Source organism: Symphodus melops, assembly GCF_947650265.1.
Source record: "Symphodus melops genome assembly, chromosome: 19".
Lineage (NCBI taxonomy): Eukaryota > Metazoa > Chordata > Actinopteri > Labriformes > Labridae > Symphodus > Symphodus melops.
Genome location: NC_136709.1, coordinates 12,952,955 through 12,969,346, shown reverse-complemented (window position 1 = coordinate 12,969,346; position 16,392 = coordinate 12,952,955). Strand labels below are relative to the sequence as shown.

At 43.7% G+C, this 16,392-nt stretch overlaps 1 long non-coding RNA gene across 1 annotated transcript in view; it reads right to left on the bottom strand.

The window, feature by feature from the left end:
* The window catches only part of LOC306840440, a 56,918-nt gene extending 41,193 nt beyond the window's left edge, over positions 1–15,725 (bottom strand). Inside the window, exon 1 of the long non-coding RNA XR_013781329.1 lies at positions 15,633–15,725. This is a non-coding gene — a long non-coding RNA (uncharacterized lncRNA). The remainder of the gene's footprint in view (positions 1–15,632) is intronic.
* Positions 15,726–16,392: the final 667 nt, after the last annotated feature.

Genomic DNA, 16,392 nt, shown 5'->3' with positions numbered 1-16,392 from the left:
TTGTCCTTTCCCGGCTGCTGAACAGAGGTCGTCACATGTGCAGCTGTTGTTGGCAGAGCTGTGTACAGTGCCGTGGATGTTTGCAGTCAATGCAGATGTGTTTATGAAGCACAGTCAGTGAAGCCGGCGTTAAACTTTGAAAAAAAAAAAAAGTTAAAACGTCGTCTGCACTCGGCGGCCTCGGCTGGTGAGAAAAACAACGCGGGCCTTGTCGCCTCATCATCGCCTGTGTGGAGAAAACCACACAGGGTAGTTTCTGTATCCTCACCGTGTAACACAGGAAGACGAGATCCTGATCATTGGTAAAAAAAACAAAAAAACAGGAGAGTTCACAATGTCCTAACCCTATCAGAGAATCTGTGGAGAGGACACAGAGTTAAGGCTGTTAAAGTTGTTAACAGGGAAAACATTGAAATGATAAACATTCAAGACCGCTTTCCGGTAGAGAAGGAGAAAGAGGGTGAAGAACATGGAGAACTGAGAAAATGTTAGCTGTCCACTTAGTCTTAAAGTGTTTGTAAAACATTCTACTTTAACAGTGAACCCCAACAGGCCATGTTTGGGACAAAAAAAAACAACTCCCCCATCAGAGACGGCAGCTAACTTCACTGTTTATAGTCTCATCTGAAAATGACCCCCCTACTGATTCATAATGTGTGAGACAGAAATGTGTCAGCGCTGCACTAAGTCATGCCCGGCAACGCTCCGGCCGCTTTTACAGGGGGTTCACTTTGCTACATAAATCCCATTAATCTTTTTTTTTTTTTTCTTCTTCTTTTTTTTTTTTTTTTTTTTGGGGGGGGGGGGAGAGGGAGGGGTTAGAAATCTGGTGTCCACCCATGTCGGAGGCTGCATTAATGAGCTTCAAGTAGGGAACAGAGGCTGAGGCCAGGTCTGTAATGGTGTCCGCCTGGAATAGATGAGGTTGTGTGTGTGTGTGTGTGTGTGTGTGTGTGTGTGTGTGTGTGTGTGTGTGTGTGTGTGTGTGTGTGTGTGTGTGTGTGTGTGTGTGTGTGTGTGTGTGGGGCAGAAAGTGAGTTGGAATACACGGGGTTGTTTGTAAGGGGTGAAACAGGAAACCTCTGATCTCTCACACACAAATCATCGAAGAGATGGCTGCCTCTGACTGCTGCAGTCCACTGTATGCATGCGTCTCTCTGCACAACATCCAGCTGGGCTGCCGCTGCTGTTTACGAGGTTGGCAAATACCCAGCTATGCAGCTATGCATTCACTGTGTTTCTGATCTGGAATCACAGGGGCTCAGACGAAGATACACACACGCCTGATTGCACATTCAAACTTTGGAAAGCAGAGATTAAAAACACCGGGCGGTGTTTGAACTGAAACATAACATCCAGTCAACTTGTGAACATTAGTTTGGAGGTTACACTCCAGCCATATTTGCAGCATTTAGCAATTAGCTGGAAATGCTCCGATCAAATATGGAACAACAAACACTGGCAGTTATCTTTTTATAATCTCATGTATGGAAATGAGTGTTTGATTTTCTCCTCATGCAAATGAGATTTTCAATTAACTAAAAAAAAAAAAAAACTGGGGCTTGGCAGAGCGTTCCACGTGTGTCTATTGTGTCCTCCCCACACAGAAATAAATTATGAATACCTAAATAGCATTTCACATTTGGGATAATTATAGTGCAGAGAGAGAAAGAAAGAGAGAGAGAGAATCTTTAAACATACAAATAAAATATACCACTTTGTTTTCTCTTGCAGAGATCAATCATAATTGGGCAGGTACACACAATCACAGGGGTAATTTGATGACCCACTTCATTTTTTTGGATCACACAACCCAAATCTCCGTGCTGCCCTCCCTTGTGTGCTGCTCTGAGTGTACGATGCATTTGCCAGACAGAAAGTCTGATCATCAAAGCCGCTCGATGCTGACAGCACGGCACGCAGACGCTTTCATTGTATCTTCCTGTTCATGACTTCAATAAGTTATCCACAACAAGTTTTTTTTTTTTCCACCCTCTCTCTTTTACTTCCGTAAGGAAGAGCACCCGGATTCACTCCGAAGGCTTCTCTGGGTTCTATTTGGGAATCTTTCCGTTTTGTTTTGTTTTTTTCTTTATGGTGGAGGAGTAATTGAATTGAGTTGCACTCTGATCTCGAGCCCCTCTGAAATCCTTATCACAGTGTGTGAGTTCAAAAGAGACGGGGTAACACTGCAGAGCACCTCTAATGAATGCTCTGACTGTGAGAGATGGTGAGCGAAGCACCAGACAAGGCATTAACAATTGATAGTAAAAACATACAGAGAACAAATGTAGAGCGCATTACAGAAATACACAGAGAGAGAGACTGAGTGACTCACACACAGACTCAGTTCAGATTCGGTGATTGCCGGGCCAATTAAGGCTGTACAAGGGTTGACATAAACATTAAAAGAGCCTCGTGTCTGTCCTCCCTTTGGGCTGCTGGGTTGGGAGTCGAGCCTGCCCTTATGTAAGTCGCCTCCCTTGCCTTCTTCACACTCCCTGTGGGCTTTGTGAACAGTAAAGACTTTGCTGTCTCTAATGTAATCTTAGAGACTCCGTGGGGGGGGGAAAAAAAAAAAAAAAAGGCCAGAGCAGTAAAGAAAGAGAAATGGGACGAGGTCATTCAAAGTCATGTCTGAAAAAGGAGGAGGGGGGGGGGGGGGTTGTCCAGGAACTCCTACGACCAAAGGCTTCCATAGAGGTGAAAGGCTGAAAGATACTGTCGCCAGTATGTACAGTGCATGTCTGTCAACACGTGTTTGCGCACGCCTGTGTGCACATCTTGTACATGGCTGGAGATGCTGACAGGAGGAGGCAGCGCTGTGGTTTTTAAAAAGTGCGAAAAAGCAAAGTGACCGGGGCGAAAAGATGACCCCGAGAGTGCTGAAGTCAGCGTCAGTGATGTTCGTGTTTAGTTTACAGTATAACAGTCTACACTGACCACTTCAGTGAGTCAAACACTTACAGTAGAAGATATGAGTCTATGTGTGTGTGTGTGTGTACACACTGCAAATCGAGAGTGCTGAGATTGATGCGAGCACCTTCGAGAGCTGCTGGGTGTGTTTACCAGTGGATTCTCACTGTACCGGGGGCTAATTCTGCCGGCTTCCACACACTCACATGTATCAATCTTCTCTGGCCTGGCCTGGCCTGGAGCCGCACCGTCCCAGAGGAAGTAACTCTCTCCTCCTTCCTCCCTCTCTTTCCATCTCACTCATTCTCTTCCTCTTCTCCTCTTCTCTCACGGCCTCTCTTTATCCCTCCCTTCGCTTAGTTCCCCATTTCCTTTTGACTCACTCTCCTCCTCGCTCTCCCTCTTACCCTGCGTCTCTCTCTCTCTCTCTCTCTCTCTCTGTCTGTCTGACCTCATCCCTCCACTAAATCTCTCTCCTGTCAAGCGATGCACGAGGAACGCGGAAGTTGTGAACTTGTGAGGAGTGGGATCAATAAAGCAAGGACAAGGCTGAACGATCTACCCAGAGACAATGCGATGTTTTGTGCCGGGGGGGGGTGGAGGGGGGGGGGAGAGAGAGATTGGGCACCAAGGGCCATAAATCCTGCCATCGTGGCAGAAAAGAGCACTGGTCGTCATCATCATCGTCCCCGTCACATGGGGGAGCAGAGGAGTCACTGTAAACAGTTACGTCAGCCGTCCCATCGTGTGCCAGTGGAAGTGATAAATCCATATTAGCGGGAGTGATGAAAGAGTCTTTGATGCATGCTCATAACCGAGCGGCGTCAGTGAAATACGAGTGGGCTGTGTCATATATGTCAGGACAACATACTGTCGATGGGTTTTTGTTTGAAGGAGGGACACACACTGGGACGGATGAGCCGTTGATGATGAGTGTGATTGGCGACAGAGCGGAAGCTCTAATCTGCAACCTCGGAGAACTTGAACGCATCTTTGACCTTTTATATGACTCTCTGTAATGATCCATGTTATTGTGGATGCAGGCTGATCTACTGACAGATGACAGAAATGTAAATCACACAACACACAAATAGTCACAAATAAAAGTGTTTAAAAAAAAAAAAAAAGGAGCAACTTTTTTTTTAGGGGATATTTAGAGTGTGTGCGTGTGTGTGTGCGCGTGTGTGTGTGTGAGAGAGAGAAGGGAAGCCTCACCAAATATTTTATTTATATTCCATACATAAATAGTAGGCTGTTTGGTCCCGTCCCAGCAGTCTTCATATTTCCTGGTGACATTATCAGCTGTCTCCATCGTGTGCAGCGCGGGAAATAAATTGCATTTTTTGCTGTTGGTTCTGTGGCTGCAGACTGCAGGAGGAGCATTATAATATAAAACATGAATAAACAAAATCACTCATGAGCAAATGTGCAGGAGCATGGGGAGGTAATCTCCTTTAGGCATGGTCCTTGAAATTAACTCAAAGAATCTGCACATGAAACGTGTTAAGAAGATTAATCAAATATTTCTCCTCCCCTTCACACCGACCAACTCCTGCTTCCATTCAAAGTTCGCCTTCTTCTTCTCCTCTCTCTCTTTTTTTTTCTTTTTTCAACTCACAACATTATGGTAATGACTTATTATTGTGCTTACTTTAGGAAGATTGCTTGGCCACAGGTGAATTGGAGTGAAGCAAAAGGATAATGCTATATGTGTGAAATTGTCATATCATCTATTTTCTAATGTGGCTTAGGCATGAGGGTGCCAAATGTGAGCGATGTGCGTGGCTGTATGGTGTGCACAGGTGCAGCAAGCCTGAAAAGCCTAAGAGGCTGAACTTGGCAGATAATACTTTTAAAGTAAAAAAAAAAAGATAAGTGTTTTGAATCAGAAAGTAGTTTTATTGTGTCAAGCGCCAGATCAACCTCATTGCATATCCCATAATGCATCTGTGCCCTAGTGGGTGAGATATGCAAGGTAAACATCGTTCCCTGTATCTCGAACCTCTGCCACACAGTCGTACATCAATTACAGCATATGATGTGATCTATGTTCAGGAGCTCGAGTTAAAGAACGCACCGTCAGATGCCACTCATAGATCCTTTAGCTAACATGGCTGTCAGACGTGAGCGCAGGTAAATCACTCATCTGTCCACATAATCATGCAAATTTCTATTATCCCTCATGTCCCACACGGCTCTTGTCACTCATTTATACGTGTCTTCTTCGTACCTAATCGCCCACATCATGTTGGACAAACGCTGTTCTAAAAGGAAAAAAAAACATACAAAGTGCGTTTCCTGCTACAGTATCAAGGGGATAGCAGCTCTGAAATGGAATCATCACATCTGGATGGGTTGCTTTCAGAGGAGGCGCAGACGATCCTTACTATGTGCTTTTGGGTTTTCTTCGAAGCACCATCTCGGTTTGTCGCAACACCAGAATCTTTACCTTAGTATACACCAGTAAAAAAAAAAAGATGCCAAAAGCTGTGTAAATAGCATGGAAACACAACTAGAAGTCAAAGGCAGCCAATGTTGAGTAACAGCATAAGAACGCTCCTCTGGGTTGATTTTTACGTTTGTTAAACGCAAATTTAAATTAAGACTTGTCCACTATTTGACGTGAAAGCTGAGTAAAAACTCAGCAGAATTCATTTGACAGGGCTAAACACCGTCTCACAGCGTGAACAATGTCAAACTAGCATGCTGTTAGCAGTGCTAACCCCGCCAGCCCTTGGTCCTCCTTGCAAGTTAAATATGGTTATTTGGTTGAGTTTAACCACACATTAGAGGTGTGACTTCCAAACGTTTGGGAAGTTTTTTTTAAGTTTTTAAATACCTGATTCATGCTTCTTGCGGCGCCCCTGCGACCCCCCCTCGGTCCCCCCCTTGTCCAGTCGTTTCATACTGATTGCGACTGATACGTTCAGCGATTTGATCACTTTTGCACAGCATACTGCAAAACTGTGCTGCTCTTAGAGATGCTATCTGTTTGTCCTATGTGGTTGTTACGTGCAGGTAACACGCCACCCTTTGAGAATCATACTGAAGTAAAATCAAATGATAGCGTGCTACGATTTTAGCTTTCGAAAGCCGCATTGACTACTCCATATTTATTTTACCAATTTTTCAAAATTAGGGCAAAAATTACATTTATTTATACTTTCATTCTGTAGTTTGTCAGAAAATGTGTCAGTTTTACATTTGAATATATATTTCACCAATATAATACACTGAAAGGTACTCCATAACAGCTAGCTCACAAGCATCAGAGCTATAAATAAAAAGTATGAAAATCCATCTCAAGGAAGCAGCCAGTGTGACAAAACAAGCCTCTTTGGCCTTCACTTTCACACACAATCTTGGCAGTGACAGAATTTTGAGAAGCAAAGTCAAACCCAGACCTTGGAATATGTTATGTTTTGGTTTCAGCAGAGAGTACGGATATTGGTATGGATATAGGAGAGGAAGAGCGAGGGTGGGGCTGAGTTTGTGAATGTCCCTAGTGACCAGAGAGAGTGCATGCCTGATCACTCCGTGGCCTGGTCTGGTCTGCGATGACTGATGAGTTGGCAGTGGACCTTGGAGGTTTGGGTGATAGCCTTTCAGTGTGTGATTCACGGGGAGCGCACGGTACACTGACATCCCCTCGCACTGTGATTGAGTTCACAATCCTGTGCCATTCCTCCCCAAGTATATATGGCTCCCAAATAAATAAATGGCAGAATCATGAGATCCCAACTGCAATATTCCAACAGACTGTAACCAGCTGTAACAGTCCAGGATAAATCCAGTATGGGGCAGAAAAGATTAGCCATAAAAAAAAGTACATTTTTTACTATTTCTTGAAATAATTCTGAAAGTTTGATATAATCAACAGGGAGGTAGATGAGCAGCCGTTTGGATAAGCGATGAGGGGATGAAGACTGGAAACAACTGTGTTAGGTCAAATCCTAACATCAGCTATTTGATCAATTTGTAGAATCTTTTTTGTTGTTGTTGTTGTTGTTGTTTAATGTAAATATTAAACTAAAAACTAAATTAAGCCAATCAAATATCATGTAACCAGTTGCAACAACGATGTTCCAGTGCTAACAAACATGGCAACATGTAAAGCGTTTTCAGTAACCTCCTCAAAAACACAAACAGTTGTTTCAGGAACGCAAAAATCTTCGTAAAATGAGTTAATGAGGCTATTCACAGGTGTCAGAGTGATGACTTTACCTGAAGAGTCGGGGCAAGCTGTTTCTGTTTACTTTTAGCTTGAATGCTAAGCTAAGCTTACAAGCTTAGGATGAACCATCAAAGAACATTTGAGATGAAAGAATGCCATCAATCCCGTCCCCTTTGTGCTTAACGTCGTGTTCTTGTCCCTAAAAGGAGAGACGAGACCACGCTACTCCTTCAGACTCATCTGAAAATGTAAATATGCCCTCGTTAATCAAAGCGGTCAACTTTTCGCTTTTTGGACAACTTGTTCTCGTTAGTTCACTCTTGACCTCACCACGGCTGATGTCAGCATCCTTGTTATCCGTCTCATCGCCGTCTTCTCTCCTCCCTCTATTGTATTAATACTCGCTGAACTCCTTGAATCACTCAGGTTCTTTTAAGAGCCTCGGCAGGCTGATTGTCTCCTCTGCTCGCAGACCTCTGGCAGACCATTTGATATCATGCAAAAGAGGATTTGCACAAATAACTCCATAATCTCCAACTGCCAGTAACAGGGTGACGTAATTGTTGCTGTTAGTGAATAACGAGGCAGAATAGAGGTGAGTCACTCCTCAGTGAGCAAGGGGTCTTAGCCAAAGTCTTTAAGCAGATAAGCCTGTTTGGACTAATGAATGGGCAGGTTTGGAGATGTCATTTTCGGAGATTTTCCTCGTCTTCGTGAAAACAGCAACCGGACATATTGATGAAGGGCAAACAAGTGCACCAGTATGAAAGTGTTAGGGTCGATAAAGGACGAGAGCATCTACGGTCTCACAATTCATATAATGTTCAATCTTGTTAAGATCCTAGTGCTGCTTTATTATAAACACATGAGGCACATAAAAAAAAAAAAAGACAACCGTCTTTGAAGTAGACAATAAAGACTTCCGGCTCGCATGACTACGCACCCGCTGTTGTACTACTATCAAAGCTTTACTATCAGCACACCAACATTTGTTTGTTTTTTTTGTCTGTTTTTTTTTACCACAGCACTCTTATTAAGGGTGAAATTAGCAGCGCTTGAAAAGAGTGAGAGCTGCGTATTGAACTGCTCGTAATGCGTGAGCCATGAACAGAGATAGGGATCGGGGGGGGGAGCGGGATCCGCCGCCTGTCCAGGCCTCAGATGTTCAATGTGAGAGCTGCTCGTCTTATCAGTCCCCTGAAATGCCCCTCTAATTGGGGACATGTTTCGATGAAAATGTGTATAAATTGACGGTAATTGCTTTTGTATGCATGGAAATGCTAATTTGCCTCCATAATAGCTATCAAGAGAAACATACAAACTACTTCACTGGGTTCCTGTATCATGGACAAGAGAACAATAAATAAATGCAGGCCATGTGCAAAGTCCTAATGTAAAGCAAATGCAAATTTGCAACAGAACGACAATATCTCATCCTTTCGAGTGCTCCTATGGTAATTACCGACTAAAACATACACGACTCGCCATCGCTTGTTTTCTCTCTGGAGACGAGGACGAGGACATGAAACGCGGCATCAGAACACTTTTCTGAGGCAGTGCACCCACTTGAGATGCTGACTGCCTGTGATAACTCCTGGGCTCGACGTCCCATAGGCAGAGCTTTGGAATAATCCATTCTCCATACAGATTTCTCCCACGGAAGCTGCTTTATCCCATTATCACAGGCATTATACAAATGTATACCGCTGTAATCCACACACTTAGAGCCCCGTGCTTTTGGAAACGGCCGGGTTGTTTTGACGACAAAACAGCTTGTTGAAGCGTATAGCGCAAACGCGGTCACATTGGAACAAGTCGGATCGCTCACCGGAGGTACACTGTGGTCGCAAATTTGACTTTGTTTGTTCGTCTGTCAGTGTTCATGTATTCGTGCGGTGTGTACACACGCGTGTTGGTGCAGTTGACTGCACCAAGCAAACTATTTTCTGAGGGAGCTGCCGCGTGGAGAAAATCTTGGTCTTGGCCGTATCGGAAGGGGGTGGGGGTGTGTTTACCATATCCAAGGTTTCCAGCAGAGACGTACAGAGACAGAAGCGGGTCACGGGGGATGCTGATAGCTCTGTGAACTCAGCAGGTGGTTGAGCGCAAGACGTGATAACTAGATGTTCTCGATGACAACAGTGGTGGAGCTGGGCTGTCCCTAATGTACTGGATTTGCCTAATAACACAGCAGGCTGCAGAGGTCTGGGTGTGATGAGGAAGAACCCCCCCCCAATCACAAACAGAAGTAGACATACAGGCATGCCCCATATACCCTCCAGGCCGTGTGACCCATGAAGGACAAAGGGGCAAAGAAGAACTTCTGTATATCAAAGAAAGAGAGGGAAGAAGAAAGAAAGACATAGAACGACAGAAAATGAAGCTAATCCAGCAAATGATGTTTTTCAGCCATAGTACACAGAAGAAGGAGCCTACCAGACAGGTTTTTGGTGCAGCTTGTTAAGGTGAAGCTTGCCAACTGATGGTGAAGATTTATGCTTCATTGGCTCGCGCAGTGCTGGGGGGTTTTGGGGGGGTGGGGACATCATCCACTGGCAGATGTGCACAGCTCACCAGTCTCTGCCACCTCTGTAATTGACATCTGCATGTAAGAGAATGGCAGCGGCATCAGACTGTGCCATGTTTCTGGGAAATAAGGCAGAGAGTAAGCAGAGCACATCCTGAGAGGTTTGAATCAACTGTCTCCGTAATGCCTGTGAGTGCTCTGGCATTAATGGAACATATTATGGAATCATATACAGCAGATGTTGATCCAATTTGGATGTGGTGCTACAGCTTTAAACAAGTCCCTCCAGGGAAGATGTCTATGTTTTTGGTTGATGTGGCGAGATTGTGATCTGTTCAGCTGGCGTCCATCGTGCATTTCATGACTTTATGCAAAAAAAAAAAAAAAAGCCTCCAGTACTTTCCAAAAGGATAAAGACATGCCTCTGATGATGGAAGTGCACAACTAACTACAATGGAGTGATCAATAGAACGAGCAATCTGCAGAGAACAAGCCATCACATTCCAGTGATTAAATCCATACGAGCGCATCCTGTTATTGGTTCAAATCTTGGGCTATTGGGTTCAACCAGACGTAACAACTGTCACAGAGGGGGCGGATGACTTCATATTTATTTTCCTTTTTTTTATGCAATTCAATATTCCAATGATTAAATCCCTCCGTTTACATAAAAAAAAAAAACATATACCCAAGAACCCACTACTGTATATTTTAAAAGTAGCATACTGCTTCTCCTATCTTGAATAATTGCATATACACTGGACAACAAGAACTTCTACCTTCAACATGGATTAAGTACAGCCACCGTAACTAATCAGATTTCAATGGCGGGGAGAATTCATCGAGATTTACTGCGGGCTCCCTTCCATTTGGGGTTAATGAGTGTCTTCCACAGCCTCCTCATAGCTATTTCATACCTCGGGGATTTGAATAATTCCCATTGATAGTTTGAAAATCTCAAATGAGACAGGATTAATCAAAAGCACAAAAAAAAAAAAAAAGTAAAGCTGATGAGGGTGAAGCGGCGTGCGAGGATGAGGATGTCCAAATCAGGAGGAAGGTGACTAGTTATACACAGTGGGTAACATATTCACATTATTTTAATAGCTGGTGGGGGTCTGTGAGTCAAACAGAGGGAGCAGCTTCCCACGAGGAGTATAATGATATTTAGAGCTCAAAGTGGGCTTTCCAGTTTTAATCAAAAGGACATTTCTACACACGATAGCTCAACATTTGTTCATAAAAAATGAAACTAGCCCATGGTATCACCTTTTTTTTTTCTGTGAGCGTTCAAAGATGGGCAGTTCATTACGGTGGCACTTCATTGTGGATTGGCTGTTTCCGACTCCCGCAATTCAGAGTCGGATGTAAAAGAAGCCAATTTTTTAATTTATTTTTTTTCCTTGTAAAAATCAGCGTTGAAGAAGTAACATTTGAGAAAGAACTCGGACGAAACGCACACTTTCACTTCAAGTAAAGACAAGCGGAAACAAATTAAAGGTCACTCATATCCTAATGCCAACATCTGGGTGATTTTCCCAACATGCTGTATCTGCAAATCATTCTGCGCGTACATTATTCTTTGCAAGGTCCAAGTGTTTCAGACTACTCCGAATAACCACCGATGTCTATTTCCCTACAAGCGTTCATTCATCTTAGGCGAGTCAATTTCATTATTCACAGCAGGGCTGTTGAAAAGCATGTAGGAGTTGAGCGCTTGCAGGGTGGTAGCCCTATGTGGTATGGGCATTGGTATTTAAGTTTCCTGGGATAAATCATTTATGTCAATTCAGTTACTGATGAGCCATGAATACATATGGAGAATTCTGTTCGGAGTCTTCAGACGTGATTTATTTTAATTGTCACACTGGGACCTGCTATTACACTGCTGCAGAATGGGTCACTGCATTAGAAAATTAAAGCAGAGGCTCTAATTTGAAATCTATTTGTAAATTCTGTGCCTGTGGGATAAAGATGTGCTGAGCGCATATAAATGCCCTCCCATAGTGGCGTGAACTTCCTCCAGACTAGCGAAACAGTCACCTGGGTGCGTCACGCCCTCCCGGGCGCCGCTGTGCTCGGTCTGAGGAAACTCAAATTAAGCTGCAGCGAAAGGCGCGCGTCTTACGTGAATGAGCATGTGTGTGCGCTCTTGTCTGAGGTGTGAGGTCAGCGAGTGTGTGTGTGTGTGTGTGTGTGTGTGTGTGTGTGTGTGTGTGTGTGTGGCATGCTGCAGGCTACTTATGTTCTGAGTTTCATGGCCCCCCATTTCCATGGATCATTTAATACTTTCCCCTCATCCGCTATTGGGGATATATCAGTGGAAGTTACAGCTTGCAGTTGGCGGTGATCCTTAAACAACTTGGGACTCATGCAATTAAAAAGTGCCAAACTACTGTGTGTCTGACTCTGGATTCACCCCCCGGTTATTTAAAACGCTTCCTTCTTGATGTGACACTCGTTGTCAAGAACAGTTATCATTTGAACTGCTTACTGTATGTCAAAGTCTAACCTTCCAACTGTGCAGTTTCAGACTGTTCCCAACAGGTACGCTCCCTGGTGGTTTGTCATATGAGCTGGCAGACAGCCAAGGGCCCCCGAAAAGTCAGCCTGACAGGTTAGAGAGCACAGAGTGGCTCTTTCACATGGCCTTTTTGTCTTTTGTGGTCATCAGTGTCTCCTCTGCTTTGATGTTTTATACAGTATGGGAACACAATGCTCCAGACTCACTGTACTAGGCTGGCACAGAGGTCACGTTTTTGTTTTTTTTTGGTTGTTGTTTAGACAGTCTGGAAACTTCTCCCCTGCCACCTCTGGCAACATCACACATCAGAATCCAAAACCCTTTACAGTGAGATACGGTTGTCGATCCTGCAAGAATACGATAAAGAGCATCAACTGGAGTCTCACAGTCAAATCAGAATCAGAACCATGTTAATTCACAGCTGTGTGCAGATTTAAGGAACATGGAGCAGCTTTGCTCTGCTTATTGTGAGCACAAAGCTCGTGCTGAAGATTCATAACTCCATTTGAACCGTGCGGCGGCCTCCTTCGTTGTAAAAGAAGTCAATATGAAAATGCAAAAAAAAAAAAAAAAAGTGCCAAGTTCCTGAAGCGTCCACTTGAGGCTGGCTCCAAAAGATCAAAAAGTCCCCACATCAAAATGTCCATCTGACAGCAGAAGTTAACGTTAAAGCCACGTACAAACAACAACTTTGGAAAGATTAGTTCATGACTGTATGAGGTGATATGGGCACTTAGAAGCTTCTGCTTCGGCCCTCTCCTTTTGAGCCGAATTACAACTGCTCAAAAAAACAAATAAATAAATAAATAAAAATATAATAATTGACTATTGACTGCACGGTGTCAGCATGACCAAACTCAATAATTCTTGTAATATTATTTCTGTACTGACCTTAACTCTGGTAACAAGCCTCAAAGTTTAAAGTCATTGCTTCCAACTTAGACCTCAGATATTTGTGTTTTATGTTCTATTGTTCTATTTGTTCATGGGTCTTTATTTTGTTTGTTTGTTTATTAAGTCTTGTTAAGTCAAGCTCGGTCTGTAACTTTCAATGTAAACTGTGATTTTTGTAATAGTCAGATTTTGATTATAAATAAAGTGGGGGGAAAAAAAAAAAACTCTGGTAACAAGCCATAATGTAGAATGACTGGAGAATATATGGATCGCGTGCTGGGCAAGAAATGTCTAATAGGCTAAGATTCTGCTCAAATGAACTCTTAATTCAGAATCGACACACCTTCAGCTTCTATGACTGTAACTTTTTTTGAAATTAAAAAAAAGAGAAAAAAAAAACCTGTCAAGCCTTCATGAAGGGCAGTGAAAGATTGATCATTTCCATCACAGCACCTGAGAGAGAGAGAGAGAAAAAAAAGGATGGTTTCCTTTACTCTGTGAAGACTTTGATTATCGTGTTTTAAAACAGATCTCTGCATCTTTTCTTTTCTAAAGCCGACATCACTTGCTTCCAAATGGGCCTTTTTTTTTTTTCCCCCATAACGATCAATCATGAGCAGAGTGAGCGGTGGGTCTGAAATAATGAGATCCTATTTCCCTTTCATTCTACCTTTGCCTTGCAATAGTAAAGTCAAGTTTAAGTCGAGAGAGGGAGGATGATAGATTAGTTGAGAGGCTTCCTGACAAGAGAAGGGGGGGAGAAAGAGATAAAGAGAAAACGAAAACCAGGGAACGGCAGCTGCTCCATCAAGCTTGGATAAAAGTGCTGCGTAACGTGCCCCCCTTTTGGAAATGCCGCGGTACCTCTAGATCTCCCATCGACATCTCAGCGAGCAAAGGAGGAAGTACAAATGAGATCATGACAATTGGAAAAATTCCCTGGAATGTCATTCAAATCTAAAAATAAAAAAGCGAGGCAAATCAATTATCCAGTCTGTGGCCTATAAAACAGACGCACCAAGCTCAAGAAACACAGCGCTGAGATAAGCAGGTCAGGGCTTCTGAGGACTACAGGAATGATGGGCGTGCGAAACGTGTGTGAATCCGCCCAAATGACATTTCACTTTGTGTCGCCGCGTCGTGCATCAGCACACAAAGCGTCGTCATTTTACATGTGCAACACAATCCTGCCGTTGATGTTCCAGTCCCCTTGGTGTCAAACATCGTATCCTTCCCCACCAGACATCTCAAACACCCGAAACACCCGGACTGCGTGGGAACGGACACGTCAGAATAATGTCACTGTCCTAAGCTGTTGTGGCATTTTGTCCGGAGATCAGAAGGGCTGTGTTCAAAAGAGCAACGTTGCAAGCCTGAAAAAAATAATAACAATCATGTATTTCTTCTGATGAACTCGGGAAAGTTTGGTCAGGTTTGAACATTCAGCTGTCAATTTACAGAAAGGCAAATTTTCTGATTTAACATGGCATCAAAAGCAGAGGAAGACTTCATGTTATTCTACTCTGTCGAAAGGTAATTTCATCCACCTTCACCGTCAGAGCAGCTGGACTTTGCTGAAAAGTGTTGACATTGCCTTCAGATGTCTCTTCTCCTACTCCACTTTAATTAGGAGTCATACAGTATAATGCACTTTGACTCTACTGGATTTATTGAAAGGGAGCGTTTGGTAAACTTCCAGTATGTGTTGGAGAGATAAGAGGAAACTGCAAGATGAGATTATCTAAAAAAAATAAAAAAATAAAAAAAAGCTTGAGAGCAGGACTGAGTCTTCTGTTAATACATTATACATTTGTTGTTTATCGCGTTACACTGTGTTGCAGGTTGTTATTGTGATGACAGGAGTCTTTACAGAGTTACAATCATTGTCTCGGAAGCTCTTATTCTGCAGCGTGTGGAGGATTTATATACTCACATTTGTCAGAGCAACGTCTGAAGATGAAAAAAAAAAACAAGCACTGAGAATTCATATAGGTCTGCCTCCTACTCCGAGTGAAATGAGAAATATTACAACAACAACCATTTCTTGGACTTGAAATAGGATTTGAATCGTGTGAACAAATGTGTTTTTTTTTGGGTGGGGGTTTCTACGCTGCAGTAGCTCCCACTTCTTTACCACGTTTCAAACGTCCTGATTGCTTCTCAGACCGTGTGGAATACAGAAGTCGCGGACGTCCCGACCTGGAAGCCATGTTGCCTGCATGATAATCAGTAATCCACTTTGCTCTGGCTCTGGCCTGGCCACTGACCCCTGCTGACCTCCTCCGAATTGATTTTTTTTTGCGCTTAAACCCAAAAAAGCAGGCGCAAATTAAGCCAAGACATCTGCAGAGAGCAAGAGTGAAGAAGAAAGGCAGGGACACAGGAGAGAAGAGAACTGCATGTTTTGTTTGGGGGGGGGGGGGGGGGAGTCTACAAAAAGAAAGTATTAAGCTATGAGAAAGAGAGATGTACATTGATGGAACATCTGTAGGAAAGCAGGCAAAATGACAAGAGCCTTGTGAAAAGCTTAATAGCCTAATTTCCTGCCCAGCCCGGCAGAGATATCTGTCTGGCGCTGACAGCTGATGAAAACTCACCAGGATTTGATTTTTTTCTCCCAAGTGCAGAAACAAGTGAAGACCTATCTCTCCCCTCTGTAAGGTCCCACAGGCAAGACTGCATGTGTGAGTGTCTGCAAGAGAGAAAGACACAAAAAAAAAAAAAAAAATGTTCTGGCCATGTCTGCTTCCTCCTCGGGGCTAATGACAAATTTAGTGATAATCGTCGTGTTTTAATTGATGTTTCCGCGCCAGTGACTCAAACCACCGGTGGATTACATCAGGGGGGGGGGATGAAAGATAGGAGCAGTGTTTTGAGTCTGCGTGGTTTTTATTGCGCAGGCTCACATCCGATCTGTCCGTCGCTCCAAGCCTTTAATGTACAGCCCACCTCTGGGACGGCTGGCTCACAGACGCCGCGTGAGGTAGATGGTACATGCTGTCCCAATCTCCACGCCGCCACCGTTGGACTGCGTCAAAGAAAAAAAAAAAGAAAAAAGCAGCGCTGTACGTGTGGCAAGCTGCTTGATTGCCCGGCGGCCCCCCCAGCGAGACGCACTACGGAGAGGACTAATGTATTTATAACCCCTCTCATATGTGCACTGGGAACAAATTAGAGACAAATGAGGCAGGATTCCTCCACTCGCCCCGGAAAGCCGTGAAATCAGGACAGCATTGTTTACAAGCAGCACCAGATCACAGCAGCAAACTGATGCAAAGTTCAATATGCTTCTGTAAGTGTCTGTACAGTGCGTTGTGTATTATGTCACCGCCAAGCTGAATGCATTTCACATGGACG